This window comes from Schistocerca nitens, chromosome 6 (genome assembly GCF_023898315.1).
Source record: "Schistocerca nitens isolate TAMUIC-IGC-003100 chromosome 6, iqSchNite1.1, whole genome shotgun sequence".
Taxonomy (NCBI): Eukaryota; Metazoa; Arthropoda; class Insecta; order Orthoptera; family Acrididae; genus Schistocerca; species Schistocerca nitens.
In genome coordinates, this window is record NC_064619.1 from 603476119 (window position 1) to 603492503 (window position 16385).

Consider the following 16385-nt stretch of genomic DNA (forward strand, 5'->3'; position numbering starts at 1 on the left):
GATCCAGAGACCAACGCCAAAGTTCGCAATATATATATATATATATATATATATATATATATATATATATATATATATATATATACAGGGTGAGTCACCTAACGTTACCGCTGGATATATTTCGTAAACCGCATCAAATACTGACGAACCGATTCCACAGACCGAACGTGAGGAGAGGGGCTAGTGTAATTGTTTAATACAAACTATACAAAAATGCACGGAAGTATGTTTTTTAACACAAACCTACGTTTTTTTAAATGGAACTCCGTTAGTTTTGTTAGCACATCTGAACATATAACCAAATACGTAATCAGTGCCGTTTGTTGCATTGTAAGATGTTAATTACATCCGGAGATATTGTAACCTAAAGTTGACGCTTGAAACCTCCGACGTTCAGTTGCGTGTTGTAACAAACACGGGCCACGGTCGGCGAGCAGCATCTGCAGGGACATGTTTACGATGACGACCGTGTTTACGAGTGTGGCTGTAGTGCACTGTTGTGGTTTGGTCTAGCTGTCGCAGTGTCCGCATGTAGCGCTTGCTGCTATTGTTATTCTGCATTCGTCTCCGCACGCAGACCAACTGTAGTACACAGTGTTACCAGACGTCTGTGATAGTGTAGTGTTGTAGGAACTGTGACCATGGTGTATTCGAACTCTGAAAAGGCGGAGATGATACTCATCTATGGCGAGTGTCGACGAAATGCAGCTGAAGCCTGCAGGGTGTATGCAGAACGGTACCCGGACAGAGAGCATCCAACGTGCCGCACATTGCAAACATCTACCGCCAACTGTATGCAACAGGTATGGCCGTAGCACGCAAACGGGTCCGTAACAGGCCCGTCACAGGAGAAGCGGGTGCAGTTGGCGTGTTAGCTGCTGTTGCCATGAACCAACACATGAGTACACGGGACATTGCGAGAGCCGGTGGACTGAGTCAAAGTAGTGTCATGCGCATACTGCATGATCACCGCTTTCACCCGTTTCATGTGTCGCTACATCAGCAATTACATGGCGATGAATTTAATCATCGAGTGCAAGTCTGTCAATGGGCATTAACAGAGAATGCGTTGCAGTTCTACCTGTTTACCGATGAAGCGGGTTTCACAAACCACGGGGCGGTGAATCTACGGAACATGCATTACTGGTCCGTGGACAATCCTCGCTGGCTCAGACAGGTAAAGCGGACAGCGACCGTGGACTGTAAATGTATGGTGCGGAATCATTGGCGACAACCTCATTGGTCCTCACTTCATTGCAGGGGGCAAACAGCTGCAACATACATCGCGTTTCTACAGAACGATCTGCCAACGTTGCTCGAAAATGTCCCACTGGAAACGCGTCGACGTATGTGGTATCAGCATGATGGTGCACCTGCACATTCCTCAATTAACACTAGGCTGATCCTTGACAGGATGTTCGACGGGCGTTTCATAGGACGTGGAGGACGCATAAATTGGTCAGCCCGTTCTTCTGATCTTACACCTCTGGACTTCTTTCTGTGGGGTACGTTAAAGGAGAATGTGTACCGTGATGTGCCTACAACCCCAGAGGATATGAAACAACGTATTGTGGCAGCCTGCGGCGACATTTCACCAGATGTACTGCGGCGTGTACGACATTCATTACGCCAGAGATTGCCATTGTGTGCAGCAAATGATGGCCACCACATTGAACATCTATTGGCCTGACATGTCGGGACACACTCTATTCCACTCCGTAATTGAAAACGGAAACCACGTGTGTACGTGTACCTCACCCCTCATGGTAATGTACATGTGCGTCAATGAAAAAGACCAATAAAAAGGTGTTAGCATGTGGACGTAATGTGCTGTTCCAGTCTCTTCTGTACCTAAGGTCCATCACCGTTCCCCTTGGATCCCTACGTAATTCGGTGCTCTCCGATACACACGATCGGACAGCGGAGGAGTGGTACTCAAGCGTCAACTTTAGGTTACAATATCTCCGGGTGTAATAAACATTTTACAATGCAACAAACGGCACTGATTACGTATTTGTTTATATGTTCAGATGTGCTAACAAAACTAACGGGGATCCATTTAAAAAAACGTAGGTTTGTGTTAAAAAACATACTTCCGTGCATTTTTTTTATTGTTTGTATTAACCAGTTACACTAGCCCCTCTCCTCATGTTCGGTCTGTGGAATCGATTCGTCAGTATTTGATGTGGTTTACGAAATATATCGAGAGGTAATGTTAGGTGACTCATACTCCTGGAAATTGAAATAAGAACACCGTGAATTCATTGTCCCAGGAAGGGGAAACTTTATTGACACATTCCTGGGGTCAGATACATCACATGATCACACTGACAGAACCACAGGCACATAGACACAGGCAACAGAGCATGCACAATGTCGGCACTAGTACAGTGTATATCCACCTTTTGCAGCAATGCAGGCTGCTATTCTCCCATGGAGACGATCGTAGAGATGCTGGATGTAGTCCTGTGGAACGGCTTGCCATGCCATTTCCACCTGGCGCCTCAGTTGGACCAGCGTTCGTGCTGGACGTGCAGACCGCGTGAGACGACGCTTCATCCAGTCCAAAACATGCTCAATGGGGGACAGATCCGGAGATCTTGCTGGCCAGGGTAGTTGACTTACACCTTCTAGAGCACGTTGGGTGGCACGTGATACATGCGGACGTACATTGTCCTGTTGGAACAGCAAGTTCCCTTGCCGGTCTAGGAATGGTAGAACGATGGGTTCGATGACGGTTTGGATGTACCGTGCACTATTCAGTGTCCCCTCGACGATCACCAGTGGTGTACGGCCAGTGTAGGAGATCGCTCCCCACACCATGATGCCGGGTGTTGGCCCTGTGTGCGTCGGTCGTATGCAGTCCTGATTGTGGCGCTCACCTGCACGGCGCCAAACACGCATACGACCATCATTGGCACCAAGGCAGAAGCGACTCTCATCGCTGAAGACGACACGTCTCCATTCGTCCCTCCATTCACGCCTGTCGCGACACCACTGGAGGCGGGCTGCACGATGTTGGGGCGTGAGCGGAAGACGGCCTAACGGTGTGCGGGACCGTAGCCCAGCTTCATGGAGACGGTTGCGAATGGTCCTCGCCGATACCCCAGGAGCAACAGTGTCCCTAATTTGCTGGGAAGTGGCGGTGCGGTCCCCTACGGCACTGCGTAGGATCCTACGGTCTTGGCGTGCATCCGTGCGTCGCTGCGGTCCGGTCCCAGGTCGACGGGCACGTGCACCTTCCGCCGACCACTGGCGACAACATCGATGTACTGTGGAGACCTCACGCCCCACGTGTTGAGCAATTCGGCGGTACGTCGACCCGGCCTCCCGCATGCCCACTATACGCCCTCGCTCAAAGTCCGTCAACTGCACATACGGTTCACGTCCACGCTGTCGCGGCATGCTACCAGTGTTAAAGACTGCGATGGAGCTCCGTATGCCACGGCAAACTGGCTGACACTGACGGCGGCGGTGCACAAATGCTGCGCAGCTAGCGCCATTCGACGGCCAACACCGCGGTTCCTGGTGTGTCCGCTGTGCCGTGCGTGTGATCATTGCTTGTACAGCCCTCTCGCAGTGTCCGGAGCAAGTATGGTGGGTCTGACACACCGGTGTCAATGTGTTCTTTTTTCCATTTCCAGGAGTATATATATATATATATATATATATATATATATATATATATATATATATATATATATATATATATATATATATATATATACGCTTGGTACAAGGATCGCCAGTTGCCACTCATCATAAGCACGTATTATATATCCTATCACCAAGCGACGATACTGTCTGCATGTCTTCCTAAAATTTTGTAACGATGTGAATTCTCTATGAACGACAGCATCATCCGCGAAATGCCTCATGGTACTTCCCTCGTTATTCACTAGGTAATTTATAGAAAAGTCAATGTGAAGTTCCGGACTGACCGACCGCCGTGTCATCCTCCGCCAATGGCGTCATCGGATGCCGCATGGGGGGGGCGGGGGGGAGGCGTGTGGTCGGCACACCGCTCCCGCGATCGTTGTCGTGTTTCTTCACGTCGGAGCCGCTACTAGTCGGTCGAGTAGCTCCTTACCAGTCCTCCCACCAAGGAAGAATACCTGGGAGTACCGGGGATCAAACGTGGATCATCCGTATGGCAGTCAACAGCACTCTCAGCTACGGAGGCGGACAGGTCGTTTACATGTTCTGTGAAAAAGAAAGGTCCTGTGTCATTACCTTGGAGAAAACCCAACGCTACGTGTACGTCTGAAGATTTCTCGCCGATGACAATGACATGCTGCAATGGTCTTCAATCCAGTCATACAGCTGGTCTGATATTCCGCACGCTCACATTGTGCTCACTAGGCGGCAGTACGGAACTGCAACGAGTACGTTCCGGAAAATTAAGGAACACGGCACCAACCTGGATGCCGGTATCTACTGCTTTCTGGTTCTCGTATACTAAAAGAAGGAGCTGGGTTTCACGTGATCGTTGTTTTCGGCACCCATATTGATTCACGAAGAGCAGATTATCGGTCTCCAGGAAAGTCACGATACGCGAGGATAAAACGTTTTCTCACACTCTGTAACAGGCTAACTTCAGAGATATGGGCTTATAGTTTTGTGCCTCTGTTCTTCTCTGCAAATAATGCATGAATGATCAGTATCAGTACCTCCATGTTTCAAGAAAGAAGATGGAACATCAGTACCAAACAGCGTAGTCTTGCCCCATACGAACAAAACCGCGTCAGAGACAGGCAAACCTACGGAATAGAGAAGTAATTTCAATTATTTGCTACAGGTCGGGGCAACCATGTTTCCCTGAGTTCATCCACGGGACCGGTGTGACAGACTCTTCCACATGCAGTGAACGTGTGGAAACCGACGCAGATCTAAACAATGCCATACTGAGATGCGCTAAAAATGCCTCGCACCACAATGAACCGTGGGGAAACCTCGTGAAATTGTAGAGTGCCAATTTAATAGCACATTACCTCCAAGAAGAGAGCAAAACTTTTTGACGTATCAAATAACGGTTTGTGTTAAATTAAGCGCGTATAAAATTACTATAATCTTACATTTAAACTGTCTTAACTAAGCTTAAAAAAGCACTTGTACATTACTACAAAGGATGAATAAAGTAAACAATGGCTTCCCATATGAAGTGTAATTCATAAAGTTCTGTGGAAGCCGTGTGCCGAAGATACTTGGTTATGGGAAGGCATGAAATGGCATTAACAGAAAGCTGATAACATTATTTAAAAAAATAGGACACTAAAAATTTGAAAATAAAGTCAAAATATTTACGCTTTTAAGGGCATTGATATGAAAACCAGGCAGATAGAAAAAAAGTAAGTAAATAGTTTATTATTTCGAAAGGAATCGCCATAAGTATTAATACATTTATCCCATTGTGAGACAATACGACAATGTCCTCATGGAAAAATTGTTGCACCTCGTCATCCGCAGCAAATTGGCGGTCGCAAATGTCTTCCTTCAGGCCTCCAAAAATATGGAAATCTCATGGTGAGAGATCGGGACTGCATGGATTCTGTGTAACGGCTTCCCAGAGTAGTCCAGACAATCTCTGCAACATATGGGCCGGCTCACATATTATACTCGTACATGTAAGCTTAGTTTGTCCATGCGTGCCGAGGGAGTTCTGCAAACTCCCTCTGCAGCTCCTTGGGAGTGATAGGCTATGGTAGGTAGTCCTCCAGCCATGAAGAAAGGTTCGGTTGCTTAGAAGATTGCGATATCAAAATAACGGAATCGCGGCAATGGTCTTCTTATAGGAAGTCAGTGAAGAATTGAAATGGTTGAGACCTGCCGGAATGTTTCTGAATATTGTAAAATGTTCCGCATAAGACGTTCTAGTATGTTCCAAACATTCTGTAATGTTCGAGAATATTGTAGAACCCGAATGTAATAGAATCTTCCAGAAGGTTTGCGAATGCTGTAGAATGTGCCAGAATCTTCTAGAATTTTCCAGAACCTTAAAAAAAATGGAAGATAGGGATTTAGCGCCCTGTTGATATCGAGATCGTGAGGGACGGAGCATAAGCTCGGATTGTTTCCAGGATGACGAAGGAAATCGGTCGTGCTCCCTCAAAGGAACCATCCCGACAAGAGCCTGGGGCGATTTAAGGAAATCACGGGGAACTTAAGTCTGGATGGCCGGACGCGGATTTGGATCGTCATCCAGCAGATTTCGAATCCAGTGGGACAACCACTGCGCCAGCTCGACCGCTAGAATGTTCGAGAATGTTCTAACATACTCTATATTGGAATGTTCTCGAATGTCCTAGAAAGTTCCAGAGTTGTCTTTGAAATGAATAAATGGATGAGAGAGTACTTTGTTACAAATTAGGGTATTGCTGAATACGTAAGTGGACAAGAGGACTTAGGAGTATTTTCGAGCATTCGAGAGTATTTTTGGGCGCGAAATTGTAACATTATTGCTATTTTTTGAATGTTAATTTTTGCGATGTTCTGGATTGTTACCGCATTATCTGCAGTGTTCTCGGAAAATAAATGAAAATAAAGAGCAAGGGAAACGAATCTTTTCATGTAGTGTAGACAATGAATGGTGCTTGCGGTGCAAGGAAGCATCCGAAAACAGGGAACGCTGTCGTTAGAGTAGCTCGGCATGATGATGAGACTGGCGATGGACATCGCGATGGCGACGACGAACTGGCGAGCTATGTGCGGGGGCGCGCCACGCAGCGCAGCCTGAGTCACCAGCCACGTGATCTGGTGGGGCACTCGCGGCCGCCAGGCAGGGCGAGGAGCACGGAGACGGCGGCGGTGCGCGCTAGCGGTAGGGTCGCGTGGGTGGCCGCCCGCTTCTGGCAGGTGCGTCACACCGAGGACGAACGGGTTGCGGGCTTCTCCGAACTCGGCACACAGTGCGTCACGCAACACGAACAGAAACACTGCTGAACACCTCAGCAGTCTACTCAATTCTCCACCGAAATACGCGGTCGTGTGAACAAATACTGGTCACAGGCTGATTCTAGAAGCAGCGGGTGAACAGGAGCTTCCTAGATTTATATTATCACTTCAAATCTTAAAAGGATTCGGAATACTTGAAGTCTAACACGCGAGACGGATGATGACGCATCTTGGACTCGTATCAAGCATCGGAAACTTACGAAGATCCACTTATGCGAAGACAGGCCATCCGAAATATACCGATGAGCCGAAACATTATGACCGCCTCCTTGGTAGCGGTTGGTTGACTCTGAACGGAATACAGCGTGGTTTGTGCTTGGCAAGGATGCGAAAAGGCCACGGTATGAATATTTTGTCCATAAGGGACGGCATCGTGAGGGCAACGACTCTTGATGAATAGAAATAAAACATATATACTAAGATGGTATCTGTACTTTCGGAAATGTCCGAAAGAACAGATACCATCGGTGACCATACAATGGCTCTGAGCACTATGGGACTCAACTGCTGAGGTCATTAGTCCCCTAGAACTTAGAACTAGTTAAACCTAACTAATCTAAGGACATCACAAACATCCATGCCCGAGGCAGGATTCGAACCTGCGACCGTAGCGGTCTTGCGGTTCCAGACTGCAGCGCCTTTAACCGCACGGCCACTTCGGCCGGCTCGGTGACCATACAGCTCGTTAGAATGAAATTACAATGTAACCGGCCACTTGACCATCTTCTTCTTCTGTGCGAATGCACGAATAGTGCCCGAACTCTTACGGGAATCGGCAACGCGCCGGGAGTAATGAGTATAATTTTTGGGGGCACTACGAATGTAGTGCGGGACGATACGTTGAGAATGTGTGTTTCGCGGCAGGCGTGCCAGAGATAAATCCCTGCAGTCGCGCCATCCTCTGTGTCCTCGGTGGCTCAGATGGATAGAGCGTCTGCCATGAAAGCAGGAGATCCCGGGTTCGAGTCCCGGTCGGTGCACACATATTCATCTGTCTCCGTTGACGTATGTCAACACCTTTAAGCAGCTAAGGTTGTTCATTTCATTGTAATTTCAAAAATAAAACAATTACTGCGTCAGTCACTTGTGTAAGGTGGCTATTTTTCTGAATGTGTTATTTGATGTGCTAATATTTGTAAAAAAAAAAAAAAAAAAAAAAAAAAAACGTTGTGTTCTGCCTTTGGCAGGTTGTAAGTAGGCTGTTTATGTTTTCTTATTGGCAACGTTACGTAGCGCTCTGTATGAAAATCACTGGCTGTGCTGTGTGCTGTCTGTGGCTAGTTTGCATTGTTGTCTGCCATTGTAGTGTTGGGCAGCGGCAGCTGGCTGTTAACAGCGCGTAGCGTTGCGCAGTTGGAGGTGAGCCGCCAGCAGTGGTGGATGTGGGGAGACAAATGGCGGAGTTTTGATATTTGTAAGAATGGATGTTATGAACTCCTATATATATTATGACTTTTGGTGAATATTAAGGACATTGCTCATGAACAAGATAAAGATCCGATTTGGAAAGACATCAAGAGCAAATAGCATGAAAAGACACACACACAGATTTGGCATTATTATCTGGTTAGAAACAACATACTGTTCAAACGCTGCACTGTTGATGACAAGCTATGGGTACTTTGCATTCCTGACGATTTTGTTAATAAGCTCATTTGGTACATTCATTTCAGCTATGCACATTTTGGCCCACGAAAATGTTATCATATTCTTCGAACGACTTGTTATTTTAACAATATGGAAAAGAGAATTCGAAGAGTCTTGTCTATTTGTAAATTTTGTCAAAAGGCGAAACCATCTACTATCTCCCATCGTGCTCCGCTGTTTCCTATCATTCCTTCTAAATTAAAAGAATTTGCTGCTGTTGATCTCTTGGGACCGCTTGTCGGAACATCTAATGGATTTTCGTATGTTCTAGTCGCTGTTGAACTTACTTCAAAATTTGTTTCTTTCACTCCGTTACGTAAAGCCACTGGACGGTCTGTATCCAACGCCTTTGTTAAAAATTTCTTACGTGAAGTTGGACACGTTAGTAAAGTCATTTCAGATAACGGACCGCAATTCAGATCTGCTGTTTGGTCATGCATGCTTCGGAATCATAAAATCAAACCTGTTTTTATTTCATTGTACTCACCACATTGTAACCCGTCTGAACGGATTATGAAAGAAATCAATAAGCTTTGCAGACTTTATTGTCACAGGAAGCATCAGCATTGGGACAGATATTTACACTTATTTCAAAACGTGCTGAATGAAATGCCTCACGACTCCACTGCTTTACCACCAACTCTTGTACTAAAGGATGAAGAACCACCGAACAGAATCAGAGAGCTTGTACCTTCCCCGAATACACGTAAACTTCGACACAAAGACATAATTGATTTGGCTATTATAAATATAAAATCTGCAGCAGACAAAAGGAGAAAACTACACGGTAAAGCAAATGCAAAGAAATTATCTATTGGTCAGAAAGTTCTCATTAAAGCTCATTCATTGTCACATAAGAAGAAACACTTGAGTCACAAATTCTTTCTAGTTTACAATGGACCTTACAGAATCCGACATATACCACATGATAATTGCGTTGAAGTTGAAACTCTGCGTACTAGGAAAAGTAAAGGTTTACACCACATTTCACATGTAAAACCGTTTATTGAAAGATAATCTGCTTTTTAACTTTGTCTTTGCCATATAACTTTTCACTTTACATCGCTAGTAGGCTTTGTCAGACTTAGAATCTGTTAATACGCAACAATGTTTGAAGTTAAATATCCAGTCTAGAATCTAGGGAATATATTTTGACACTAATTGCGAATGCATTTGACACAGTGTTATTGTGTGTGTAAATTCTTGCTTGTTAGTTGTATGATTACGTAACGACTATAAGGCTCACATGCTTAGAACATTTACCAGTACTGCTAATGAGATTTTAATGCAACATTTTGGTTTACTTGAAAAGACATTCCTTATTTGAAGTAGTTTGTGTGAGATTAAAGATGACTTAGTATTTGGTTTCTGTGACAGCTACACGATTTTATCACGACGCTACTAATGAGTGACAATTTACAATGCTGCTTTTGCAGTGTTTCTGTTTTATATCTGCACAGTTTTCTGTTTTATTCTGGAAAGTAAAACATGTTTTAGTAGTAACTTTTGTGGTATAGCTACAATGAGACAGCCTTTTCCGCAGCACAACAATACGTTACAGTACAGTACTTTCTTCATCACAGCAATAAGCGTAATAACTAAGATATCTATACGCAAAGCATTTCACTTTTGTTTATCATGAGGTAAGTACATTGACTTCTGCAGAACTTAGCTTTCGGAGGACGATAACTACGACACTTCCACAGAGATTATCTTACAACAAGACGCACAGTTTAGCACTACAGTACACGTACTTGAGTGATTAATTTTGTACTTAAATCATTTATTTTTAAAGATATTTGAAGTACAATTATACAAAGGTTTTCCGTGATACATTTCATTCCATTGCTGTAATCTGTAACACCTGAGGGTATAATTATATCCTCAGGGGGGTACACGGCTACTTTGTGTATCATGTGTTTGGCAAGCACAAGGAGCCCTAGCTAATATGGTATTTGCTTATACAACTTTACACATCGGTACCATATTTCTCTACCACAGAATTACACAGCTATCTGATCATTTCACTGAGAGAGACAAACATTTTTTTTCTATGTCAGTGACAGATGTTTACGCAATTACACAGCTGGATAACTTCACACTTATGAAATTTTATTTTGTGTGTACTGTGTGAACCCTTCATAATTTTCAGAACCATTGTGATACTATGAGAGCTTTGAATGATGTATTTGGTATGGGATCACGATTTTTAAAGTACGTTTGAGGTGGATGACACTTTTGACATGAGCAGAGAATTTTTTTTAGGTTTTTAAATTATTGCAGAAAGCTACGACGTTTTTGAGATTTGACTGAGGTGTTATGATGTTATTTTTACGACGACGATGTGTATTATGCTGCTGAGGTATGTTTATGGTCAATAAGCTGATGCTATATGAATTATTTGAGTATGCTACGTATCTGTTATGATGAAATATTGAAGAAGTGTCGACGAATAAGGTAAGGAATAATGAGTAGTGGTTAGGGACTCACTCTGGTTTGTGAAACAGGTTGTTGGAAACCAAGAATCGTACTTTAAGAGTTATGAAATGTATGTAAATGCGTGAATGTATTACAACACCGACGAAAATTTTTTGGACACTGTTATATTCATAGGATTTTGTTTCTACACATTTGCACCGCAAATTCTTGACCTGTTATATTCATAGGATTTTGTTTCTACACATTTGCACCGCAAATTCTTGACCTGTGAAATATTTTTATATGAGACTGCCACTGTAGCGGAAACTGCTGTCGTAAATATTTCCGTAAGAAAGTTAAGTGACCACCTGCACGTAATGTGTCGTGGGCACCCAGCTGTGTCAGATGCCTGGAGAAAAAGCCATTAGTGTGTTTTTGAGAGGCACAGGTAAAAAAAAAGAAGCCATTATCCTCGCTATTGACATTCCTTTGTAGAAAGCATCGCAAAAAACGACACGGTCGAACTTGAAAACATATGTTTATACTGTGGAGCTCTTAATTTATGATATTTACTAAAATGCCTAATGAAACGATGAGAAACATTTCACGGCTATTGTCTTGCTAATTGAGAGAAATGCCATATGGCTTGCTTTATGTATTTATTTACTCATTTTGTTTAATATCTAGTTTCTAGCTGCACTGCAGCATTGGTTAAAATAAAATTTTATAGATGTACTAATATAAATATTTTCTGTCTACAGATCGAGTAAATAATAATTTTTTCAAAAAAATGAGGGAGCACAAAAAGACATTTACCTTCACAGGAACTGCATTCATAATTTTCTTTTCAAGTACTTGGTAATTTATTTTGTAGAATAAGTTGTGGTGCACCACTTTAATTACATAGACATTAAGATGTGAATATACATTTCCTTTATCTGCATTGTTGTCTTTAATGTAATATTTTTTCTGCTTGAACTTTGTCATGTTTAGGTATAAGATATTTCATTTGCTGCTGCTGTTTGCCAGGCATAGTGTTACTGAATTTGACTTTGTGTTACTCTGCTAAGCTAGTTTTACTACTGATTTATTTTTCTTGTTGCTGCACATTGGCTCATATTAGTTGTAATGTTGCATTGCTTGGTAATTTAGATTTACTGTAGCTTGCTTTGCAATTTTCCATTTTTTTTTGGTCATTGCTGTTTGTGTTAATTGTTTTGTGCTGCTGCATTGTCTCGTCCCTTAGTTTAGCATCTGAGCTCAGTAGATTTAAGTTAGCTTAAGAGGGGGTAGCCTATAAGAGAATGAGTTGCGATGAATTTGAAGAAATGCACTGAGAGGCTATACAAGAAAAGTACAGAAAGCGGGTATAGATAGGACTTTTTGGATATAATGAAGAACGAAGGGAGATCTCCAAGAACAAAAAAGGTTTTGTTCGCAAAATACTGCAGTACCAAATGTTACACTGAAAACGAACCCTGTCCTTTCCATTGTGTTATTCCCCTATGTGTTTGTGTACCCTTGTGTATTTGTTTTCTTCCTGTCACTGTGTACTGTTTCATAGAATTTTTTTTCTCTTCTAATACTAAGCTACATTCACTATGATGAGGAATACTGTTATCCTCAAATACAATTAGCATTAATAATATGTTATTTACTTTGTAAATATGCTTAGACATTACTTATTCTGTTCTGTTTTAATGCACATGTGTGAAGTTGATGTTTCGAAAGTTATTCTGATCTTTTATCTATGTATTCCTGTCATAATTCCTGTAACACTGATGTATATGTTATTTCGATTCTTTTGTAAAGCCTGTACTACAAATTTTATCTGTATTATTATGTTTTTAATGATGTATTTTGTACCTTTGTATTTGTATTCTTGTGTTATAAAATTGTAATTTACACCAGTTCATCATATTATTAACTTGTAAGTTCCATTTCACTGCACACGTTTCTGTTGGTCATACTATATGGACAATATGTGAGAAGTAGGGACTGTTAGTGTTTGCACGTGTGTTAATAATTCAGCAAGGGACTGGATAACAGCATTGCTGGTTCTAAGGACAATTCCAAAAACTTTGTGAGTGCACAAGTGGTGGTTATGGACTTGCTATATTATCTGCAAGAATCTTCAATGGTGATTATGCACCTGCACAGTCACAACAGATGGCTGCTGGCCATCTCTACAAGGACTGCAGTGGGTCTGCATCTTTGATGACCCACCAATACCATTATTTCTACAAGGACTACAGTGGGTCTACACCTTTGATGACTCACCAATACCATTATTTCTACAAGGACTACAGTAGGTCTGCACCTCTGGTGGCCCACCAATACCATACTCTCTACCAGGACTACAGTGGTCTGCTCTGTGATGACCTACCTACCAATATTCTTCAAAACTTCGACTGACTCTGCGGTGGGTTTGCTCTGTTGTGGACCAATACCTGTCTGCATGTCAAGAGTCAGCACTGTGTTTCTGTTTGAAGGACAACACTACTTCTTCAAGATTGCATGGAAATCCACTACTTCCGTGTGCATTTTCTTTTACTGCTCAGCCTTTGAGAAAAAAAAAAACACTGCAATTTTACTGTGATGGATGATCAGGACTGTCTTTAGGGACTGTGAGAAAATTTTAGCTTTTGACCAACATTGTATCAATAAGTGTGTGCATTTGATTTCTTTGTTATTGTAATTATGGAAAATTTTATCAAATCATTATTGGCCACTGCCCAAAACAATTTGTAAAATTTTTTGTGAGGAGCATGGGGGCTATGTAAGTAGGCTGTTTATGTTTTCTTATTGGCAACGTTACGTAGCGCTCTGTATGAAAATCACTGGCTGTGCTGTTTTGTGTTTTCTTATTGGCAACGTTACGTAGCGCTCTGTATGAAAATCACTGGCTGTGCTGTTTTGTGTTTTCTTATTGGCAACGTTACGTAGCGCTCTGTATGAAAATCACTGGCTTTGCTGTGTGCAGTCTGTGGCTAGTTTGCATTGTTGTCTGCCATTGTAGTGTTGGGCAGCGGCAGCTGGCTGTTAACAGCGCGTAGCGTTGCGCAGTTGGAGGTGAGCCGCCAGCAGTGGTGGATGTGGGGAGAGAAATGGCGGAGTTTTGATATTTGTAAGAATGGATGTTATGAACTCCTATATATATTATGACTTTTGATGAATATTAAGGTAAATACATTGTTTGTTCTCTATCAAAATCTTTTATTTGCTAACTATGCCTATTAGTAGTTAGTGCCTTCTGTAGTTTGAATCTTTTATTTAGCTGGCAGTAGTGGCGCTCGCTGTATTGCAGTAGTTCGAGTAACCAAGATTTTTGTGAGGTAAGCGATTTGTGAAACGCATAGGTTAATGTTAGTCAGGGCCATTTTTTTGTAGGGATTTTTGAAAGTGAGATTGCGTTGCGCTAAAAATATTGTGTCAGTTTAAGCACAGTCGTATATAAATTATTAAAAAGGGGATGTTTCAAGGTCTTGTCACTGGTGAGCCTCGTCAGAAAGGTCCACCGCATGAGCGTCTCGGGAAGTGATTCCAGTGGTGGTTTCCCGTTGCCTTCCACTGATGATAATGAGGACAACACAAACACCCAGTCCCGGGGCGGAGAAAATCTCCGACCCAGCCGGGAATCGAACCCGGGCCCCTTGGCGTGACAAGCCTCCGCGCTGACCACGCAGCTATAGGGGCGGACAATGTTTGTAAAGGAAAATGATAAAATTGAAGAATTTTGGTCAGAGAAACAGTTGTTAAGCAACAGCACTGTAGAGTCGTAGAATCTTTGACTGTCAGTAGTGGGCAGCTGCGGTGTGCAGCATAGAGTATAAATATCTATCGAGTGTGTATCCGGATGCGCAGAACGAGAAATTTGTCCGCAACATATCCTGATGCTCAAGTCACGTCGTACTGGGACAGCGCATGTTAGTCCGTATAGCGTTTAGCGTATTTTGATTGTTATTAATTCGGTAGAACAGATAGATCACCTTCAGAAGTATCCTGAAACTCTGTATATGTATAATAGTATTGTATAATATAATATAATAATTGTATATGTGTAATAGTATTATATATGTATAATACTTTTAAAGCTTTGAAGAGCAACAGTATTGTGCTTTTTCGCCACTGTATCATAGCTCAGTTCCGCTTTACTTATGATTTTTGGGGTGTGGGAAAAGAAGTGGCAGCCAACATTACCTTTTTAGATTTTCATGTTGTGGAATCTCCGTTCTAATTAATTACGGGTCACTGACACTGTATTGGGCGCCGATGCATCACAGAAAGGGGGAAAACCGCGTCTCGATACTTTTAAACATATAAATCGCCTCGCATCAGTATGGTATTCACTATTAGACATTTGTTGTACGTTCCTACGAAAAGTAACCGGTCCTCCTTTCACGTACTTCTGTTTACATCCGTAGCAACAACAATACTGCACCATGGCTGTTATTACTACTAGAACGTGTAGAAACGTATATAAAAACAGGTGAATACGTGTAATATTAAAGTTTCGCTGTTACCACAAATTGCAGACAAGCAGTGACGTCCCATTACCATGTGACTAGCCCGGTTTGATGTTGAGAACATGTGCGGCAGGCTATGCCCACTCCATAGATATTTATACTCTACGATGTGCAGCTGGCAGACTTTCGTGTACAGTGTAACGCATGGACGTATTTTTGGAACTATGTGACTTGCAGATTTATTACGAGGAGGGATAATGACTCAGAAAAGTTCTTTGATAGCATAGGGGCATAAAAAAGGTTTTGAAATGAAGAACAAGGTATTATGTAATAAGGTAAAAAGTTTATTTTTACTTCTGTAGACTTGTATTGTTGGTCCACTCCTCATAGCCGAGTGTTTGATAATTATTCTGTTGGTTGGTATTCTGAGTTAATTTACTGTACCATGGAACTTATTGGATTAAATGAATTTTCATATTAGAGTCTATAATTGTTTTCTTTGATAGGTTCCTTCCTAACTGAAAATTGAGAACTGAAACGATGTGTCACGTGTTCATTGGCTTTCTGTGTCAAGATTATGAACCCAATTTCCCTCGACCAACTGTAGTTAGTTTTTACCAGTATTTTTTTAGCTGTCGTGAAATCTTGCTATGTTGCTATTTCTGGCAGTACTTCAGCCGGCCGCTGCGGCCGAGCGGTTCTAGGCGCTTCAGTCCGGAACCGCGCGACAGCTACGGTCGCAGGTTCGAATCCTGCCTCGGGCATGGATGTGTGTGATGTCCTTAGGTTAGTTAGGCTTAAGTAGTTCTAAGTTCTAGGGGATTGATGACCTCAGATGTTAAGTCCCATAGTGCTCAGAGCCATTTGAACCATCTGGCAGTTCGTTCATTATGCAGGTGTGAT